This window comes from Pan paniscus, chromosome 4 (assembly GCF_029289425.2).
Source record: "Pan paniscus chromosome 4, NHGRI_mPanPan1-v2.0_pri, whole genome shotgun sequence".
NCBI lineage: Eukaryota > Metazoa > Chordata > Mammalia > Primates > Hominidae > Pan > Pan paniscus.
In genome coordinates this window covers 118,746,506-118,770,411 of record NC_073253.2, presented here as the reverse complement: position 1 = coordinate 118,770,411, position 23,906 = coordinate 118,746,506, and the positions used below count along the sequence as shown (strand labels likewise).

General features: G+C 37.8%; 1 pseudogene; it reads left to right on the top strand.

The window, feature by feature from the left end:
• The first annotated feature begins 236 nt into the window (after positions 1-236).
• On the top strand, positions 237-16,092 carry LOC129397892 (high mobility group protein B3-like; annotated as a pseudogene).
• The last annotated feature ends 7,814 nt before the right edge of the window (positions 16,093-23,906 follow it).

The window sequence follows — 23,906 nt, the reverse complement described above, 5'->3', positions numbered from 1 at the left end:
GTTATTCATAGCCATTTTTACTGGCAATCAATATGGTATTGATTTTCTCTTCTTGCTACTCTTGCAGTAATGTCCTTGGCTTGAAACTCAGCCTAAGCTAGGAAATATTAGCAAATGAAATAATTCAAACCTAAGAAAATGGCAAGAGGAAACAAGAAAGTGAAAGCCTGTATATACTTCAGGGGTGAAAATAACTGTCTACTGGTAGTTCATTCTGCTAGTCAGAAGGTGGTACCATGGTGACCCAGGCTGAGATTAGGCCCAGTGTGAAATTCCTGGTTTCACTGTGCTCCACAGCCAAAGACCACATGCATATCCTAGCTAAGAGCATCTGTAGTCACACAGAGAAGTGGCCAAGAGAGTCTGGATCTGGATGGATTCACATCACCATTACTGCAAAACCTACTCAAAGTGCATGCCCTACTGACTGTGAGTCAATAGCATTATCTGAGTACATGAGGAAAAGCAGAATCTCATTCAAATTTAAAAAGAATTGATCAAATTGGAAAATTTTAAAACTATCATGCATTAAAACAGACCATTACAGAAGCCCTGGGGAAATTCATTCCAGAAGTGGAGCACAATGATTTCTTACAAAATTGAACATGTTGAGGGTTATGTTGAGTAATTCACAGGAAAACATCAAAGCCCAAATTTCAACTGTGAAAACTAGATTCCAAATAAAGAAACATCAATTATAGTGTCATATTTGATCAATGTAATTTCAGTTACTTTGAACAAGTCCATAAAATGACAAGTCTATGCTTTGTAAAATTGTCATTAATCAAATCAAGGAGTCGCATACGTACAAAAAGCTAACATGGTAGATGAACTGTGTCTGCCTCTAAATCACAACAGTGGTTATAAGACACCGGCTTTTAAATATTTCTTTCCTTCAGCATCTTCTTGAAAACATATTTTCTGGGGAACATCTACTATCCGACAAGTGTTAAGTCCAAGGTAAAGCCACAATTATTCTACATTAAAAGTACAAAGATGGGTCATTTAAATATTTTTCCAAGGACTTTTCAAAATAGTGATATAAGGCCAGGTGCCGTGGCTCACACCTGTAATCCTAACACTTTGGGAGGCCAAGGCGGGCAGATTGCCTGAGCTCAGGAGTTCGAGACCAGCCTGGGCAACATGGCGAAACCCCGTCTCTACTAAAAATACAGAAAATTAACGTGGTGGCACCTGTCTGTAATCCTAGCTACTCTGGAGGCTGAGGCACGAGAATTGCTTGAACCCGGGAGGCAGAGGTTGCAGTGAGCTGCGATCATGCCATTGCACTCCAGCCTGGACAACAGGCACTTCCCATCCCCCTGACTCTGTCTCAAAAAAAAAAGTAATATAAAAAGATTATTAATTTTTTGGAGTGCAATATTCAGGATGTAAGTCATGTTTATTTTCACAGAGCAAAACTTCCTATAGCCACAGGAAAAGTTGTACCTTGTTGCAAATGGCAGAGTTCCATAGTAACAGAGGCCTGAAATTGAACTTGGCACGTAAATGATACAGTCCACTTATAAAAGGAGAGAGCCAACGGCACCACAACCAAACTAAAATCTGCGGTGTCCACATAGACAGTCTCCCTGTATCCCAGCATATTTGTTTAAGCCCTTCTTTGCAGAATCTTCCAGAATGGTACAGAATGATTTTCTGAGCTACTCCTACACTAATTTCCTTTTGCCAAAGCATGGAATGAACCCAATAGCCTTTTTCCCCTCTGTCCCATTTCTCTTGCTAGTAGGAAAAACAAAAACAAACACCTTAAGCTTTGTTCGTGTGTACATTTTAGTTAACTATAATACTATCCTTTTCTAACATTAAGTAATATGTCATTATTCAGGTATTTTCCCATGCTGGCATTTCATAGAAATAATAGAAGTAACCTTGTAGTTCACCCAATCTAACACTTCACTTACTGATAAGACAAAATTGTGTCCTAGAATTAGAGGATTGGTTTTGGTTCACTTCTCCAAAGCATAAAAATGATTGCTTTTGCCATGTTTGCCATTTCATTGGCACTGTATTCTCTTTCCACATACACTGGAACAGCTCATTTATTCTGGGTTTTAAAGGAAAGGCTTAGCTCTAAACAACACAATTAACTCTGCAAATTACACAAATACATTGCCTTGAATAAAACACCCATTTAAATGACTAGTATGTGCTCATTAATGTAGAAAGCAAATACTTAGGGTAATTTTTTTTTGAATAAGCTACTGCCCGTTAGAACCCATGATAACAATTAGATGTCAAAAATGTAACTAAAGAGAGATGTGCAGTCTCCCTGGTAGATCTGCTGTTGGTATCAGACACCATTGAACTAGATGGCCCCACATTGGATTTTCCAGACACTGCAACATATGCCATCCTATGCAGTAAATAGCGAGATCCAGGGTCCAATACGTTTTGTCAGGTATCATTTGATAATAAGAATTCTAACCGATTGGAAATTGTTAACTGGGCATAGGAAACTTCTAGGAACAGACCCTGATCAAAATGCAAGGAATCTGGGATTGGTTGCCTGGTATGCTTAGGCTTAAAGACAATAAAATTAAGCTAGTGTTAAGGTATGCTACTTTGGCAGCCTAGTCATTCACATTTAATTGAGTTATCACCTCTGTTCACCCAGAATGAATACCCATTAAAGATAAGACTTCTTGGGCAATCTCATGGCTAATGCCATAGACCACATAAAGCACATGAGTAGAGTGATTGTGTATCCAGTTTCTCCTGGATATTTTATGCTCGTTATTTTTGCTGTGGATGATAAATCCTAGGATGAGGAGATCGATGAAAATTGGATATAGTAGCTGCTTCAGTTGGTGTCAGCTTGAAGTTGGTGAATGGCAACAGACTTCTGTGGCAGTGCTTAAAAAAACAAAAAAGAGCAGATCAACACACAAAATATTTTATGTCTTCAGATTGCTAGGATAAAATGGCCAAAAATAAAACTCAAAATTTGATCAGTGGGCTGTTGAATAATGTCAATTAAACCCATAGTTTCTCCAGGTCTCTTGTGTAAAAATCAGAGCAGCTATTGAGAAACAGCAAATGTATAAGAATTAGAATAGGCTGGGCATGGTAGCTCACACTTGTAATCCTAGCACGCTGGGAGGCCGAGGTGGACGGATCACTTGAGATCAGGAGTTCTAAACCAGCCTGGCCAACATGGTGAAACCTCATCTCTACTAAAAAATACAAAAAAATTAGCCAGGCATGGTGACGGGTGCCTGCAGTCTCAGCTACTCGGGAGGCTGAGGCAGGAGAATCGCTTGAACCCAGGAGGTGGAGGTTGCAGTGAGCCGAGATTGCACCACTGCACTCCAACCTGGGCAACAGAGCGAGATTCTGCTTTCAAAGAAAAAAAAAAGAAAAAGAAAAAAGAACTAGAATAGTGATTTTTTGGAAAGAATTGAATGACTCAAAGGGTAGCTTCTTTTCCTTTTTGGATAAGGCTATTCCTGAATTTCTTGAAGAACTTCTAATGGCCTTACCTGAGGACGTTTTCAAACAAGGGAAATCTGAGGCCAGGTGCCTGAATCCACCAACCTTGATTGTCTCCAGGCCTGTAATTAGAGTCCCTAGAGGGCCTTCTTGATTAATACAACAAACAAGGCCTTGAAGTTTGGAGAGCCTGTGTTGAGCTATCACAACAATCACAGCTCTTCATCTACTTCTCAAACCTGAGTCGACATATAGACATCTCCAGAGATTGAGAGGAGGCTGGATACACTTAAGCATGGACCCTGTAATAACAAGTATGTACTATGGTTTTCTTTCTAAATATTCACAAAGGAAATTGTGGTTGTTTCCTAGAGTAACTGTGTGCTGAGGAAAGAGAAATACCCAGGACTTTCAGGGATGATTGGACACTGGCTCTGACCTAACACTAATTCCGGGGGAGGGGGGTTGATTATCAATGTGGTTCACTGGTTGGAATGAAGGCTTAAAGAGATCAGGTAATGAATAGAGTTGTGACCCATGGAGGCCCAGTGGGCTCCTAAATCTATATAATGATGATATTCCTGATTCCTAAATGTGTAGTATCAGTACAGATAATCTCAGCTGATGACCAAATCCCCACACTGCATTTCTGACCCCAAAGTAGCAGTTTGCATCTGTTTTTGGCATAATTATTAATTAGTATTCACTTTTACTATGAAAAATATCCTGGTTTTAATGAGAAAGTATATGGCCACGCTAGCCATTTTGGTAGGAAAGACCAAAGAAAACTCTTAGAATTCCCCCTCCCTGTCAGAAGAGTAAATCAAAAGCCATATTCTGGGGAGAAGGCTAGGAGAGGTGGGGAGGAGATGCAAAATTAAATGCCACCTTGGAAGACTTAAAAGATGCAGGGAGTAGCTTATTTAGCTTATGCAGAATTCACCTGGGACTCAGAAAATGTTTCACAAAGACCCTTGTCCAGTTGATTATCACAAACTTAATCTGCTTCTTGAGTCATGGTGGTCAATCCAGATATAGTTTCTTTACTGGAGCAAATAAAAACTATTTTTGGTTTGCATCTATTAATCTGACAAATGCTATTTCAAAAAATAGAGAATCTCAAAAGAAGATTATTTTTACTTTTTGGAAACCATAGTTTACTTTTCTTGTCTTGGGATTATAGTTCTTGAGCTCTGTGCTACAATTAGGTCCACAGAGTACTTGATTGTGTCACCATTCCATAGGGCATCATGCTAGTAAACTACATTATTGTATCATGCCCATAAAACCCAGAAATAAAATGTAGCAGTGATTTACAGCGGCTCTCACCTGTCTGAAGCACATAAGGATATCCTTTCCAAAATGAAGAATAAGTTACTGCACCTCGCACCTGATACCATTGAAGAAAGAAACATAACACTTTATAGGCTTCATTGGATTTGGAAAGCAACCAATAATATGGGTGTGCTTCTTCGATTCGTTTACATGCTGACGTAAATGACTGCAAGATTGGGCTGGGACCTGGGACTAGAAAAGGCTAGATAGTCCAAGCTTCACTGCAGGCAGCTTTACTTGGCTTTTGTGACCTACTGAATACAACAGGACTGGAAGCTTTTGTAACTGATTGAAATGCTCTCTAAACCCTGTGGAAATTCCAATTAAAAAATCACAGCAGATGCCCCTGGGGTGTTTGAACATAAGCACATCCACTTTGCCAAACAATAATTCCCCTTTTGAGAAACAGCTTTTGTTTGCTATTGGGTCCTGGTACAGGCGAAATTAGAGAAATTTGCATTAAAAATGGACATTCCCTGGGATACTCTTGTGTTTTCTTGATAAGCTCATGAAAAAAAGTCGTTACCCTGAGAAAACATAACCTACACGTGGGCTCAACTATATGGGCTTCCCCTCATCAAGGCTGGCCTGGCTATTGCCACTGCTGAGTGTCCAATATGATAAGCCTCTGAGGTGGTACTCAATTCTAGGGGACCAGAAAGGCACTTGGTATCAGGCTGATTATATTTCTTCGTGGAGGGACAGTTTTTATCATCGTTGGAATAGATATTTATTTTGGACTTAAATTTAAATGATTGCCATACATCTGTACCACCATTTAATAAACACTTTATTCATTAACAACCTCTCTTTCTTCTTTTCATCTATTTACCTTTTAGTGAAATAAGGCAATACACTGATCTCCGTGGAATCACAGTTTTTATATGCCCCATCACTTGAAAGCAGTTTATAGAATGGCAGAATGCCTATTGAACATTCAATTATGTAGTTCAGAAAACAATATCTTACCAATCTAGAGTGCTGTTCTGTAGATGCAGTAAGTGCTCTGAACCATAGACAAATATTTGGTTCTCTTTCTTCTATCGTGTCTTAGTCAGTTTGGGCTGCTATAACAAAATACTTCAAGTGGGTAATTTAAAAACAACAGAAATTTATTTCTCACAGTTCTGGAGACTGGGAAGTCCAAGATTAAAGTGCCAGCAGATTCAATGTCTGGCGAGGGCTTACTCTGCTTCGTAGATGGTGCCTTCTTTCTGTATTCTCACATGGCAGAAAAGGGGTCAAGGCAGCTGTCTTTAACCTCTTTTATAAGGGTACTAATCCCATTCATGAGGACAGAACTTTCATGATCTGATCACCTCCCAAAGGCTCCATGTCTTAATATCATTACTTTGGGGTTAGGTTTCAACATATGAATTTTGGAAGGACACAAACACTCAAACCATAGCCTATAGCAACACTATATGGGTCCAAGAACCAATGGGTGAAACAGAGGGTGACACCTCTTACTATTAAACTAATGATCCTTTGTTCCTTCCTTTCTTAGGGTTTGCTGATTTAGAATTCTTGATACTCAATGATTTCCTACTCCAGATATAAAAAATTATGGTTCCATTGAATTAGAAGAAACAACCTCCACCTAGCTATTTGATTCCTTGTGCTATCGAGAAACAGGCTAAGAAGGGAATACAGTCAAGTCTTACATAAAGTGTGCTGTTTACATTCTGGAATCTTGTATTTTCATATATATTATGACTTGTTTGGCTTAAGACAGTAAAATGTCTTATTCTAATAAAATTAGTATAATAATTTTCTGACAGATATCAGTGAAGTGTCTTGAAAAAAGGGGCATCTTTTCCTAATTTGCATAAAAACACCCTGTAGACTAATGAGTCCCTGGTTATAATGATGCTTAGGAGAGTTGAATCTGTCTATCCAAGGTAGCATAGTTGCTGATATACAAAGGGGTGAAGAAGTATGTCGATGCAAAACGGGATATCTGAGATGCCTCCTAGTCATGCAAATATTTTGTCGCATTGGACTTTTCCTTTTGTGTATGATCTTATAATCTTCCCCAAAGCACCCGAGACTTTGTTCTCTTCACAAGTTTGGAGAAATGAGTTTAGAGGAGGATAGAGTATGAGGAGAATTGCCTCATCTTTGAAGATAAACCCTCCAGTACATCACCATGAATGATGGTTTGATGTCCCTATATTTCTCAAGAATAATTTCAGATGAACACAGTCTTGATCACATGTCTGAATGAAAGTTTCCAGAAGCTTGAAGAGATGATATATTTGGCTCCTGTGGTTACTGTAACAGAAGGGATTACACAATGGGAGGTTCTGCCCAAATCTCTGACTGAAATGCTGGAATTTCTCCCTGTTCTCACACAAAAGAAAGCAACTAAAAAAATCAACTGTCTGATATCACTATAATTATTATGTGGTATATGTATGAAATAATTAAGTCAACCTACAAGTAAAATTTTAAAATATTGAATTTTTGACTTTATAAAAGCAATTTAGATTTTAAACAGCCCAGCCTTGTTCAACACAACACACATCCAGTGTTGCAAAAGAATGTTGACAGTTTCTTACAATTAATTGAAATGAGATCTAACTTTTGAGGACAGAATACATATAACACTGACACATGCAGTGACAAGTTGACAGTGTCATTTCTCACAATGCTGAAGGTGACCAATTGTATGATTTCCAGGATATTCCTCTTGAAATATCCTATTTACTTGTCTAGATCCCATTTAAGGGGTCAGGGTATGCTGCAAGGTATTGCCTGCAGAAGCCTGAGAGGAGTTAGATGCCAAACAGGGCAAGGTGAAATGTTTTCCTAAGCAGTCAGAAGCCCATAAGTAAAGGAGTGCGTATAAATTATGGTGGAAAAGGGATGCCAAAGACAAGAAAAAAGTTATGAGTTAGGTCAGGTGCCAGGAAAGCAGAAATAATCTGAAAGTAGAAGGGTCAGGGAAAAAGGTTTCAGCATGGAATCCACAAAAATGCCAGCATACTGGTTACATGGTATGTGAACTGTCCAGAAAATGTTATGAGCCATGCAGGACCAGGCATTGATTAGAAAGTTTCTGGACCAGAGAGGGGAGTCTGAGTTACAAGTAGCAGCATAAAATGTTAAAGCCTCTAGGTTTTAGCCCAGACAGCACTTACAGGCTTTTGTCTGCACCTATGCTCATAACATAGTTGCTGGGATGCAGAGCTCTGCTATTGGGGATGCCTGCCATATCCCTTTCTGGGTCACTGGGCTACTTTTGCCTGTGAAGAAGAAAGGTGATCCACTTTGCCTCATCATGTTACATGAGGACTTAGCACCTCTTCCACTTTTATGTGAAGATAGAACTGGCTGCTTATGTGTAAAGAGGACCCCCTCCGCCACGCCAAGCAATTTGTTCTTCTCTTAACTTTTGAGAAATTACAAATTGTCCTATGACACATAATAGAACTACCATTAGTTTACATGGTTGAAAAGTCTTTCTCTTCAAAATTCCCAAGAGAAAGAAGGGCAATCATTCTTATAGGCGATGCTATTTATTTATATCAATGCAAAATTCCAACAAATCACAAGGGAAGAGAAAGGAATCAAACCTTAGATCTATGTATTTGGCAAAGTAATTAATAACTTGAGATAGATGAGTGTTATTGTTTGGATACTTCTAAACAAAACACTCTAAACAAAATTCAGGAATAGATTTATATAAAGGCATTATGCCTTAAAGGCAAAATTGTTTTGTATAAAGTCATTTTTGAATTCTAAAGCAGCTTACATTTTTCTAGATAGCCATCAGTTGATCTTTAAGTCCCTACCATTTAATATCTGGTAAACTCCAAACCATTAGTTTAATTCCATATTTCCATGGTCTAATTTTATCTTTTTAAATGTAGTGTTATTAAGTAGTTACCAGGAGCTAAAAGTGCCACGTATGCCAAAACAAAAATAATCATTTTATTGAAATTTTACTATGTAGAAAACAAAAGCCATTATCTATTTCTAAACATGCCAATCACAAAGGACAATTTTTAACATAATAAGGATTCATATTTTATTCAGTCAATATCTACTATCAAAAAACAAAAGAGATAAAAATTCTTGCCCTCATGGAACTTACATTATGGTTAACTTCTGACTACTTCCTTCTCCATATTTATAAACTATCCAATCTTATCAATCTGTCTTCTGCTTCATTCCTCAAATTTACTCTCTTTTTCAGATCCCCTCACCACTGGATTAATTTAGGCTTTCATTATTGCTTTTAATATTTATTTATTCATCTATTTCCAGATAATTCATGCACTTGGTTAAAAAATAAATAAAACAGTAAAAAACACCTAACACCCAAACTTGTGTGCTCTCCTTTCTTCTTCTCAGAGACAACCACTTCTGCTGGGTTTTTGAGTATCTGGAAAGATACTCAGCACCTATTTGTATTTTATATAAATAGTAACATACTATATACACTCTATTTTGTATCTTGCTTTTTAAAATTAATATATTAGGGGGATTTTTCTATATCAGCACATATTAGCCTCATTTATTTTAATAGATTCATGGTTAATAAATATTTATCAACCGCAATTTACTTAAATAGTCCCCTATTGTATTAGTCAGGATAGGTTAGCTTATGTTGCAGAAACAAATAACCCTACAAACCTTGGTGGTGTATTTCTTGCTTACAAAATGTCTGTTGAAGTTCTGGGCAATTGTCCAGGGCAAATGCCTTCCATGTGGCTGCTCAGTGATGGTTTATTATTGATTCTACCATCCTATTGCTGTGCCATCTGGAACAAATGTTCTCCTTAGTCAATGCAGCAGAGGAAGAAGGAGCTTTGGCATAGAAGCAGGCCCACATTGCTTCAGTTTGAAAGAGGCACACATACACTTCTTCCAATCCATTCACCAGAACTAGTCTCCTGGCCTTTCCTAACTACAAGGAGAGCCGAGAATAAAATTCTCTAAAATTCTCGCATATGCCTGAAAGAAAAGAGAGTTGACCTTGCATTTAATTAAAAATCCCTTTGAAAAACTATATTTGAAAGCCGTATTATTAATCTAAATCTTCTCTTTTTTTCTTGTTTTTTGAGACAGAGCCTCAGTCTGTCACCCAGTACCCAGGCTGGAGTGCAGTGGCATGATGTTGGCTCACTGTAACCTCTGCCTCCTGGGTTCAAGCCATTCTCCTGCCTCAGTCTCTGGAGCAGCTGGGATTACAGACATGCCCCACCATGCCCAGATAATTTTTTTTTTTTTTGTATTTTTAGTAGAGATGGAGTTTTACCATGTTGACCAGGCTGGTCTTGAGCTCCTGACCTCAAGTGATCCACCAGCCTAGGCCTCCCAAAGTGCTGGGATTACAGGCATGAGCCACCACACCCAGGCTTAAATCTTCTTAAGGTGGTACATTATATATTTTTGGGTGTTGAATAAACATACTTTGGCTAGCCAGCATTAGTGGAGTACTCATACTCATTGATAGCATACCCAATCAATGAACGGCCTTTTACAAGTATAAAATAGCTTAGTTAAAAATGACCATCACAAGTTACATCTGAATTATTGCTGCCATTTTCAGAAAAAGTAAATATGAAAGATAAATATCAAATATTTTAGGAATCATTTTAATACTGGTTTGGTTCATATTCAAATAAACTATAGAATCTCTCAGATTGGCAATAAGAAAGATGAATGAGTACACTAATGTTTATAGTAGCATTATTCACAATAGCCAAATGATGGAAGCAACTCAAGTGTTCATCATAAATGAATGGATAAACAAAATATGCATATACATACAATTAACTACTATTCAGCCTTAACAAGGAAGAAAATTCTGATACTTGCTATAACATGGATTAACGTTGAGGACATTGTGCTAAGTGAAATAAGCCAGACACAAAAGGACAAATACCATACGATTCTACTTGTATAAGGTGCCTAGAGTAGTCAAATTCACAAAGACTGAAAGTAAATGGTGTTTGCCAGGCCCTAGGGGAGGATGGGATGAGGAGTTATTGTTTAATGGATATAAAGTTTCAGTTTTGCAAAATGAAGAGTTTTGGAGATGGATGGCTGCACAGCAATGTGAATATACTTAATGCCACTAAATTATATACTTCAAAATGGTTAAAATAGAAAATATTATGTTATGTATATTTTCCCACAATAGAAAAAAAGGTGTACAAGTAACAATCTTTTGAGAATGATGACAAAAATCTGTGAGAAAACCTTGCATTGCTCTGATTCCTTAAAGGAACTAAAGAGGCAATGGGTATGAGTAGTGAACTAGCAAGCTGGAAAGAGAAAAAGCTGTAGTCAGAGAATAAGAAACTGGAGTTAATGACTTAGGATGTAAAAAAATTTCAAGTGGTGACAGGATCTAGGATATGGCCATGGGAGCATATGGCTGCAGTGGAATAAAGGAAAAGCTAATGGAATATGTGCATGCCAAAGAAGCAAGAGGCCAAAATGCTGAAAGGGACAGCCACATGAATGTTTAAATCACCCAGGAGGAGGACAGAGTTTGGGATGAAGAGGAAGATTGTAAGGGGCTAAATCTATAAATAAGTAAAATAGGAAAGTTCATCCCTTTTGATTAGCATTTCTGGACTATATTTAGCCTCTACATACAGTCATACGCCAGAGGAGCTTGGAGAAGACAGCTTGTATAAATGAGAATGACAGCTAGCTAAGAAGAGCAGTCCCATGGACTGTTCAAGTCTGCAAGAGCAGCACATTCCTTCCCTGTAGGAAATGCGCGTGGGAAAGCATATTACAATCAGAAGCTATTTAGTGAACACGGGATGAGGGAAAGGGTGGTGACAGTTGAGAGGGGAAGAGGAGAATTGTAGTGCTTAAATGCCTAATGACATCACCCCATAATAACCTGGTTTATCAGTCTCCAACATAGGGTCACTCACCGCAGAGTCCCAATAGAGCAGTTAGGATTCGAATATCTCTTTTCCACTAGACACGCTGAGCGGGTATTGCCAAGTTTTCTCTTTGATGTCCTTTTATCTAGGCATTCATGCTGACTACTCAACTTTGGTTGACAACCGCCGCCTTTTTTTTTTTTTCTTTTTTAGAGACGAGGTCTCCCTCTGTCACCCAGGCTTGAGTGCAGTGGTACGATCATAGCTCAGTGCAGTCTCTAACTCCTGGGCCTAAGAGACCTTCCCACCTCAGGCTCCTAAGTAGCTGGGGCTATAGGGATTTACCACCAGGACTGGCTTTATTTTTTTCTTTATAAAAATAATGGCATCATTTAATGTGTAACCAGTTATAAAATGACTCAGGAGACATTCTGCCTCTGTAAATTATGTTGGCATTTCCTAGTGACTGAATGTTTGTGTTCCCCCCAGATACCTATCTTGAAGTCCTAGTCCCCAGTGTAATGGTATTGGGAGGTGGGGCATTTGGGAGGTAATTAGGTTTAGGTGAGGCCATGAGGGTGGAGACCCCATGATAAGACTAATACTCTCAGAAAAAGAGGAAGAGACGTGAGATATCTCTCTGTGTGTGTATGCACACCAAGGGAGACCATGTGAGGACATAATCAGGTAGATAGGAACCCCTCTCCAAGAACCAGGCAGGCACCCTAATCTCAGACATCCAGCCTCAGAATGATGAGAAATATGTGTTGTTTAAGCTACTCAGTTTACGGCATTCATTATAGCAGCCAAAATGAAGAAAGCATTTTTTCTGATAACATTCTTTTTTGTCAATTTTAATAGACTCTAGGAGCTGGGTATTTGCCTTACCTTATAGCAACTATTTTACTTTTACTATCACTATTATCATTACTGTTTTATTATTTTGTTCAGCTTCTCAAAATTTCTGATGCTCGGACTGCCCTTCTAGCCATATTATTATTATGTTTTCATTAATTCATTCATTTCAGTGAGTCTTCTACATAAAAGGCACTTCCACTGATACATTATGTACTAGGGTCCCAAGGGTCCTAAACTAAGCTGGATCTGTCATGGAGAGACCTGAGTTCCTAAAAGAATGATCTGATTTGGACCAAGGACCGCTCTAATGGAAATGGGTTCTTAGTCTCAACTCCGGAGGAGGCTGCCACTAATTGGATTTTGCTCAGGCATCCATCCAATTTTGAAGGGCCATTTTAACTTGCTGCCTCTTACTTTTTGTTAAGTACTTAGAGAAGTGCATTAACACTTCCATGTCCCTAGAGATTCTTTTAGCATAGTATCACATTAAGAAAAAAAAAAGCCTGTGGTATCCTAAGCATAAAATAGCTTTTCATTTATTCCTACCTCCAAAATTTTAATTTATTTTTCCTTTTATTATGGATAGCTGTTATAGATGCAGATGGGAGGGAACATCGGTATGCCTTCTCCCAGATTATTTACCTTTGGATTTTTAACTTAAAAACATTTTTTTCTTTATATTATATATGTCAATTACCAAATAATTAGAAAATACCCAGAAAACATAAACAAGAAAAACAAAACTAGATAGCATCCACAGTTCTACTCTCAATCACATTTAACATTTGATTACACATCCTTCCACTTATTTTTAATCTGCTGTCTGGTTGTGTCTCTCTTCAGATTTACTATGTGTAAGAAAACAGTTTTTTCACATATGCAATCATACATACTATACATATTATTCAGTAACTTGTTATATTTTGCCTGCATTGTGAACATCTTTCTATGTTGATACATATAGATTGATGTCTCCCAATTCCATAATCTCCTTCTTATAATGTCTTCCTGTTTGAAAAATGACCAGAATTCCTAACATGATTAACAAGGACCAGTCTGCCCTCAACCTCATCTTATACTGGTTTTTCTATACTCCAGACATTTCAATCATTTCTCATTTCCTTGGAAAGACATGCTGTTATCCATGTGATATGGTTTGGCTCTGTGTTCCCACTGAAATCTCATGTTGAATTGTAATTCCCAATATTGGGGGAGGGACCTGGCGGGAGGTGATTGGATCATGGGAGCAGATTTTCCCCTTGCTGTTTTGGTGATAGTGAGTGAATTCACATGAGATCTGATGGTTTAAAAGTGTATAGTACTTTCCTCCTTGTTCTCTGTCTCTCTCCTGCCACCATGTGAAGATGTGCTTGCTTCCCCTTTGCCCTTCCATCATGACTGTAAGTTTCCTGAGGCCTCCCCAGTCATGCTTCCTGTATAGCCTGTAGAACCATAAGCCAATTAAACCTCTTTTCATTATAAATTACTCAGTCTCAGGTAGTTCTTTATAGCAATGTGAGAACAGACTAATACACCATGCTCTTGGCCGAAATTTCTTCCACTTACATACCTCTTTCCTGAAAAACTCCTGCTTATATTACTTATATAAAGTCTTTATTTTAAATATAGGTCATATCTTCCTGTTATATGATCTTACAGCACCCTGTTTTCATCATGGCACTTATCACAAATGTAATTAATTGATGATTAACATAGTTATTTAAGGGATCTCTTTCCCACAAAACTACAAGCTCCATGAAGTAAGAGACTAGTTAGCTTAATATTTGTGCTCCTAGCACCTAGCAAAGTGCCTGGCACATAGTAGGCACTCAGTAAATGTTTGTTGAGTGAATTGTAGTGGATTTAAGATAAAAGGAGGAAAGAGCAGGTGCAAATGTAAATTTGTAGGTCTTAAGATGACAAGTTGAGGTGCCCTGCATTGCCCAAACTAACAAACAATACAGTCAGGAGGGTTAAAGGTGATTGTAACAAATTAAAAGACAAGATGTCTGCTTATGCCTTCTTTGCACAGAATTGAAGAGAAGAATGTAAGAAGAAAAACCCAGAGGACTCTTTTGATTTTGCAGAATTTGGTCTGAGAGGTAGAAGAGAATGTCTGGGAAAGAGAAGTCTAAATTTGATGAAATTGCAAAGGAGAATAAAGTATGCTATGATTGGGAAATGAAGGATTACAGACCAGCTAAGAGAGGCAAAAAGAAGAACCTTTATGCCCCTAGAAGACCAACATCTGGTATTTCCCATTCTGTTCAGAATTTTGTCCCAAGATTAAATCCACAAACCTTTGTGTCTCTATTGGAGAAGTAGCAAAAAAAAAAAAAAAAAGCTGGGTGAGATGAGGAATAACTTAAGTGACAGTGAAGAGCACTCTTACATCACTAAGGCAGCAAAACTGAAGGAGAAGTATGAGAAGGATGTTGCTGACTGTAAGCATAAAGGAAAGTTTGATGGCACAAAACATCCTACTAACGTTGCCTGGAAAAAGGTGGAAGCAGAAGACGAAGAAGATGAGGAGAATGAAGAGGAGGAGGCAGTGGAGGAGGATGACTTTAAAACCATTTATCTATCTCTATGTGAATATCTTAGAGTATGGGAGGATTGTAATTGATATGTTTCTTATTGTGAAGTGTCTATTGGCCTCATTAGGTTTAATTACAAAATCTGATGATGATCATATCGTAGCCTCTCAAAGTGCTCTAGAAGTTGTCAGTGGTTTACATGAAGTGGCCATGGGTGTCCGGAACACCCTGAAATGGTATGAAAGTTGTATGTATTTCCAAACATTTTAAAAATGAAAAAGCACTCTTGTGTTCTGTTCACTGTGTACTTTGTTGTTGGTGTAACAAGGCATTTAAAGATGTTTCTGACTTGTTTAATTTGTAAGGTGGTGTTAACTGTATGGTTATTGGCTAGAAATCCTGAGTTATTAACTGTTCATATTTATAGTTTGTAAAAAGAATAAAACAACCAATACAAACTCTTGATGCTTGGTATTGAGGCTATAGGGAGAGATGTCTTTTGCAGGGGCCATAGCTCAGAGGGTGCACTGTGAGGCTGGAACTGTTTCCACTGTGATGGGCTTCCATTTAGCTTAGGGTAGTCTTGTTTTTTTATATAGTGACATAGCATTGTGCTGCTTGGAATAAGGGGGTCAGGTGGCATGAGAAGTGTTAGAATTTTTTTTTAGTTAAATGCAGTCGTTTTTAAATTGTTTTTAGACAAACTGTAGAGCTCTTCACTGTCAGCAAAGCAAAGAGCCACTGTGTCAATGAAAGTTCAATAGCCTTCTGTACTTAAACAAGATTTGCAATGTTCTGGGTTTTTTTGTGTTTCAAATGCTGAAATGTTTTCAAAGTTAAATAAACTGTACTTCAATCTTTAAAAGGTGACAACTTCAGGAAACTGCCTTTTATAGTTACTCTCTTCTCAGTAGGGTAGGAGATGAGAAAGTCTTCTGGAAGTGATTAAGATTCTGGGAGGTGGAAGAAAGGGTAGCAGATGTTGAAGATAACATGAAACATTTTGGAATAATCATGGTGAACAATTGGAGAGTTGGGCAAGTAATATAGTATCTCTTTAGGCCATGTGAGGGTTAAGGTTAATAGTCATTAATAAATGGCAATATTAACCTACCTGGCATAGGATTTTCTTCAGCAGAATATCAGAGCCTGAGTGGGCTTGGTAAAGGCAGACTTAAATAGACTCATTTAGGGATAGTAACATTACAGAAGGTAGGACAGAAGGACAATTTTGAAAATAATTTTAGGGTACTGGCAAAATAACATTTAACTAGGTTGGATTATTGTATCTATGGTCTATAAGAAAGGAAGTGAAGTCAAAGAGTTGTCAGGAGAATAAAGGATCAATGGGCTAGAAATCTAATGAGGCTTAAAAAAATTGTGGTGGGAGTATATTTCAAGGAGAAAATGGAAAAAAGGAAGCTTTGTTCACAGCACAGAATCTTAAATTAATCCCTTTGAAGTTGATGGTAAGTTCCAAAGAATGACTATGGGAGTGGGTGGCTCAGGTGGGATGATGGAGGTCATTGTGGGAGATGTGTGACGCAGGTGTCACACAGACCACCCAGGATATTGTATCACCTAGGATGAAAGCCTAGCTTGAGATACAGAGGAAGAGTGCCAAAAACTTCAGAGAATGGAAGAGGACGTGACCAGGATATTAGAAATATGGTTCTACCAACCCAAATGTCTATCAATGATAGACTGGATTAAGAAAATGTGGCACATATACACCATGGAATACTATGCAGCCATAAAAAGGATGAGTTCATGTCCTTTGTAGGGACATGGATGAAGCTAGAAACAATCATTCTGAGCAAACTGTTGCCAAGGACAGAAAACCAAACATTGCATGTTCTCACTCATAGGTGGGAATTGAACAATGAGAACACTTGGACACAGGGTGGGGAACATCACACACTGGGGCCTGTAGTGGGGTGGAGAGAGTGGGGAGGGATAGCATTAGGAGATATACCTAATGTAAATGACGAGTTAATGGGTGCAGCATACCAACATGGCACATGTAAACGTATGTAACAAACCTGCACATTGTGCACATGTACCCTAGAACTTAAAGTATTAAAAAAAACTTCTAGAAAAAAATATGCTATTATATATAGCAAAAAAAAGAAATATGGTTCTAGACATTGCTATAGTTTAAATTATGTACATGAGACTGCTTAAGGAGAGCTCATAGCATGAGAAAATGGAAGAAGATCACCAATATTTACAGAAGAAGGAAAGGAAACTAAGCCCATTAAAAAGGTAGGAAAACGTGGCCAGAGAGGGAAGAGGAAAACCAATACAAAGTGTTGAAAGCAAAGAAGGTGATACCAATTGTAATGTGCTTAGAATAGTGTCTTGCTATTTTATAACTGAAAAAAATGTGTCAATGAAGAAGAGAGTTTAAAAGAGATGATGATTATATTTAGTGATGAATGAGTTCTTGGTAACCAAGAGGAAGTTGTAGAATGGATATGATGCATCAAATTTAATATTTTAATTTTCCCCTTCTTTCAGATTTTTTGAGAAATATATAGTAATCAGTCATGGGATAAGAGGTCTTATCATTCTTTTCCACTTTAAAATACCTGTTCTCATTATAATCATACATTGGTTTTAAAATTTCTTAGGAGACTCCATCACCTTCGGATACATCAGTGATTTGTATCCTAGTTCCCCACCTCCTTAAAAAAACAGGTTAGTCTCATGGGAGCATTGCAATTCAACTGCTTTCCTTATGAGAAATTGTCAAAAATTAAAAAATGAGGTACTCTTCCACAACTTTGGAAACACTACTACAGCATTCTTAATATCTAAATAAATGTTTTCTGCTGAATATCCATGCTTGGCTCTATTGATTTTTTACTGTGTAAGTGTGATCTGGCTTGGAATATGTAGTATGTTATGAAGTATCTACTTAAAGATTTATTAGGCATATATTTTCAAAGTAGAAGGGAAATAAGGTGTCAATGATTGTTTGACCAGAGATAGTATTATAAATTGTGCATAAAAGGATTTTTATTTGAAAATGCATTCTACATGTGCTGTATAAACTATTAGGAAGCAAAAAGCATATGTATAAAATATATATAAATGCATAGAAAACAGCTATCTGTTCATGGCCAGTATTTGTTGAATGTCTGCTGCTATGTGCCAGACACTATACTAGGCACTCTGGATATGGTACTGCATGAGGCAGGGAAAGGCCTGCTTCACAAAGACTGTGGTATCTTGGGAAAAGAAAACCTTAAACTAATATTACAAGCATGATGACTATTCCAATGCGGGAAATATCTAGTGCTATGGGGATGTATAATAAGACACTAGAAAGACACAATCAAAAATATTAACAGGTTATTTCTGGAAATCAAGAAAAATTACAAGTGATTCTATATTTTTTATTTTATTTTATTTTTCAAACCTTCTGTTTTGAGCAAAACTTTTTGTATTAGTCAAGATTTTCCAGAGAAACAGAATGAATAGGATATATAAAGATATGTATAAAAGGGGATTTATCATGGGGTTTGGCTCACGTGATTTTGGAGGTCAAAAAGTCTTATGATCTGCCATCTGCAAACTGGAGAACCAGAGAAGCTGGTAGTGTCATATTCCACGTCTGAAGGCCTGACAACCTGGAGTTCTGATGTCCAAGGGCAGAAGATGGATGTCCCAGCTCCAGAAGGAAGAGTGAACCCATCCTCCTTCTATCTTTTTTGTTCTATATGGGCTAACCTCTTCCAGAAAACCCTCATAGACACATCCAGAAATAATGTTTTACTTGCTATCTGGGTATCCTTAAACCAGTCAAGTTGACACACAAAATTAACCATCACACTATTGTTACCAGAAAAGACGTAATGTTCATTGGGTGAAAAAAATTCAAACAAAGCATTTTAGTGCTGCTTCATCTCTTGCAATTCTGATCAACAACTTTAGCATTCTAAAGTTTATTTTAAAACATTAAATGCTAAACTAAAGACAATGTTGCATGTTCTTTTCTTGGATTAGTCAGTGAGGATTGCTGATTTTTATTCAATCCTGGACATCCTGGTAGCATTTGGATTAAAGAATACATTTATATGCATAAAAACAGACATTTAGACCAATAAAAAGGAATAAAGAGCCCAGAAATAAACCCACACATGTATAGTCAACCAGTCTTTTACAAGGGCACCAAGAATGCACAATGGGGAAAGGACAGTCTCTTCAACAAATGGTGTTAGGGAAAATGTGTATCCACATACAAAACATGAAATTGGACCCTTATTTTACAACATATACACAAATTAACTTGAAATGGATTGAAGACTTAAATATAAGGTCTGAAACCATCAAACTCTTAGAAGAAAAGATAGAGAAAAGCTACTTGACATTGGTCTTGGATATGACACCAAAAGCACAGGCAACAAAAGCAAAAATGAACAATTGAGACTACAGCAAACAAAAAAGCTTCTGCTTGGCAAATGAAACAGTCAACACAATGAAAGGACAACCTATGGAATGGGAGAAAATATTTGGAAACCATGTAACTGATAAGGGATTAATATCCAAAATATCGAAGTTCCTTAACTCAGACAACTCAATAGAAAAAACTCAAGTAACCCAATTTCAGAAGGGGCAAAGGACCCGGATTGACATTTTTTCAAAAGAAGATAGACAAATGCCCAGCAGATCTGTGAAAAAATGCTCAAAATCACTGATCATCAGAGAAATGCATATCAAAATCACAATGAGGTATCACCTCACACCTGTTAGGATGACTACTATGAAAAATAAAAGATATAACAAGTGTCAGTGAGGATATGGAGAAAAGGGAACCCTTGTACATTGTTGGTGGGAAAAAAATTGGTACAGCCATTATGGAAAACAATATGAAGTTTCCTCAAATAATTAAAAATAGAACTAAGATATAATCTAGCAATTTTGTTTCTAGATATATATCCAAAGAAAATGAAATCAGTATCTTGAAGAAGTATCTACACCCCTGTGTTCATTGAAGCATTATTCACAGCAGCCAAGAGATGGAAACAACCTAAGTGTCCATCAACAGATAAATGAATAAAGAAATTGTGGGACATATATACATTAGAATGTTATTCAGCCATAAAAGAAGGAAATCCTGGCATTTGCAACAACATAGATAAACCTGCAGAGCATTATGCTAAGTGAAATAAGCCAGACACAGAAAGACAAATTCTGTAAGATCTCACTTATATGTGGAATCTAAAAAAGTTGAACTCAGCTGGGCGCGGTGGCTCACGCCTATATTCCCAGCACTTTGGGAGGCCGAGGTGGGTGGATCGCCTGAGGTTAGGAGTTCGAGACCAGCCTGGCCAACATGGTAAACCATCTCTACTTAAAAAAAAAAACAACAACACAAAAATTAGCTGGGCATGGTGGCGGGTGCCTGTAATCCCAGCTACTCGGGAGGCTGAGGCAGGAGAATCACTTACAACCTGGGTGGCAAAGGTTGCAGTGAGCTGAGATGGGGCCATTGCACTCCAGCCTGGGCAACAGAGTGAGACTTTGTCCCAAAAAGAAAAACATTGAACTCATATACAAGCAGAAAGTAGAACAGTAGTTGCCAGGGGCTGGGGAGTGGGGAAAATGAGGAGATGTTGGTCAAAGGGTATAAACCTTCAGCTATAAGATGAACACCTTTTGGAGATCTAATGTACAGCATGAGTGGTGATAGATGTGTTAATAATAATAATAAATAGCTTTATGGGGGGCTTACAAAATAAGCACAGATTAAGAAACTCAAATATTCAAGGCCAAGTTTCATGCTATACTTATACAGGATAATGAACAGTTTGAATTTCAATTCCTCCACAGGAAGAAAGCAGAGACTGAGACTGACCACCAGAGTATATAAGTAGGTTAGGAATTCTGTTTAAAGCTACTGCAAGTGATGCTCACATTTGTTGCCATTAAATTACGGATCTAAAGGGTAGTTAGTGATTCAATATCAGACTCTGCCTGGTGATAATTAGAGAGAAATAAGTTTTATAACTGTGTATTATATGTTTTTTCTGGATTCTGAAATGACTTACTTATTCACATACTAAAAAAAAAATCCATCTCAGTGAGAAATAGGGAGATGCCTAGAGCATATAACAATTTTGTGCATACAGGACATTGTGTTAAAAGTGACTAATGACAATTAACAGTTAAAAATAGATACTCACCTAGAACACCTATACAACACACACATTACATTTCTAAAGGGCTTAACAATTAAATGCATTCAATACTAAAACTACCTGGACCATAATTTCATATTCGAGACCTTGTAAGCTCTTCATTATGAACATTATTTACTGTAGATATTTGGAAGTGTCACAAGATAGAATGCCTGGGCAGACATGCTTTTGTGTTACATACACTATAAATGTATGGTACAAACTATAAATCAGGGTGACTTCTCATTTTTCAAGTGAGAGTGAATTATCACTTCAGCCTGGTAATTGGTATATTATGTGAGCTAGTTGATTTTTTAAACTTTAAAGGTAGTATGTAATGACACATGCACAACAATTTATAATATATTTGAGCTTCCCTGAAGTCAAACTTCAGACATTAAACACACTGAATCAGTGCACTACTATAAATAGAGAATAGTAGATAGCATTTTATTTGGTCTTTAGAAGATCAGTGTGAAGGAAGTTTGGGCAAAACAGCAAGTGTTTAAACGGAAAACAGTGTGACAGGGATTATGGCAGGGTTGCAGCATTGGCAATTAGCTAATGTCAATGATACACTTAAGAAACACTGTGCAAGACAGCTAATAAATCACAGCCAACCATCATTAATAATCCATGACAGAAGGGAAAAGAGAAAGAAAGGAAAGAAAAGAAAAAGGTAGAGGAGAGTGCTCTGTAGTGGGCTACACAGTAAAAATGAAGTGTGCTATGATTAGAATTATTTCTATTACCAGAGGACCCAGGAAAGGCTTTCTAGTGAACAATTCAACAAATAACCAGGGGGTTGATAAGCATATTGCTAAGTTATGAGTTTTTCATGTCTTCCATTTCATTTTAATTCTGTGCATGTGAGTATGTGTGCCTTTTAAAGTCATGGTACCAGATGACTTTATAATAAAAGGCACATATAGATATAAGGGAGTTAATTTTGACTTCCTACATGTTTCTAAAAATATAATTCCAAACAAAAAGGTAGGTAATATATTGCCATATAGTCTCTTTTGGAACTTCTTAACTGGACAGTTTGCCAGCAGCAACATATAATAACCACTGGACTCAGAAAATAATACCCCAAAAGGAAGGCCTCAGAAGCAAAGTTTTTCTCTGATCTGCCCCATCTCTCACTCTCGTTTTCCCCCAAGGCTAGCCAAAGAAATTAGGATCCCTCTTCCCTGAGGTGAGTCATAGAAACCAGAATCCCTTCCCTCAGAGCCAGCTATAAAATCTAAAAATATTATAACTTTCTCACCCTGCTTGTAAAAACTGGCCATATCAGGAGTTCGAGACCAGCCTGGCCAATATGGCAAAACCCTGTCTCTACTAAAAATACAAAAATTAGCTGGGCATAGTGGTGCATATCTGTAATCCCAGCTACTCAGAAGGCTGAGGCAAGAAAATCGCTTGAACCCAGGAGGTGGAGGTTGCAGTGAGCCGAGACCTCACCACTGCACTCCAGCCTGGGTGACAGACGGCAGAGTGAGACTCTGTCTCAAAAAAAAAAAAAAAATAGACTAGTCATAGGGAAATTATCTGACCTACTTTGTTTGAATATAGGTCATAAGAGTCCCATTCCTGAGAAGGTCTCACCCCTCACTCAGAAGGAAGGAATACATGATCAGAGAGGCCAAAAAGAATCTAGACAGACAGGCCATGCTGGGCTTCCCCCCTTAGCCTATTAACATTAGATCTTACCCTTTTGTCCAATCATATTTTTACACAGCTTCCATACTTTGTTGAACCCAAGCATAAAAATGGACAATTTCCCCTCTATCTTTGGGTTTTCATTCTGAAGGCTCTCATGTCAAGTAAAACTATGATCAAATAAATTTGTACACTTTTCCTCTTAGTAATCTGCCTCTTGTCAGTGATTTTCAGCAAACCTTCAGAGGGTGAAGAGGAAGCTTTGGCTCTGACATAACCATTACTTGAAGTTTACCCATATACAGATAACTTTACACTCTTCTCATATCCATTTAATGTTTCCAGTCAATGTTATTACCTGTATCTTAACAATTATGCCAGAGTTCATAGTGAGAAGTGCAGCATGCTAATTTTTAAACACTGACTAGGCTATTAAACTGGCAGTTATGATGTGGTGTGATAAGGGGAATGCCAGGGAAAGTAGGAGGTGCTATCGTCAAGGCATGACTTCAAAGGTCAAGGAAAGCTTCCTGCAGTGACGTATAATATGAGACCTGAAGGGCTTGTAAGAAGTAAACAGGCAAAGATAGAAGAGGATTGGGGTGGAGAATATGATTCAAGCAGAGGGAGTGTCATGTGCAAACCCCAAAAGTAAGAAGGAGTATAGCAATATGGAAAATGGAAAAGAATTTAATCTAAAGTGATAGATTTTGAGGTATGAGTGGTGATAGATAAATCCAGAGAGGTAAATTGAGACCTAATTAATCACAGAGTTTTGAGGCCAGTGACAAGGCAGTACAGAGTTTAAGCAGGGAAATGGCATGATCAGGTCTGGAGCAATTACAGTGATCCAGATAGGCTATGATAAAGATTTTTTTTTTTTTTTTGAGATGGAGTCTTGCTCTGTTGCCAGGCTGGAATGCAGTAGCACGGTCTCGGCTCACTGCAACCTCCGCCTCCTGGGTTCAAGCGATTCTCCTGCCTCAGCCTCCCAAGTAGCTGGGATTACAGGCAGGTGC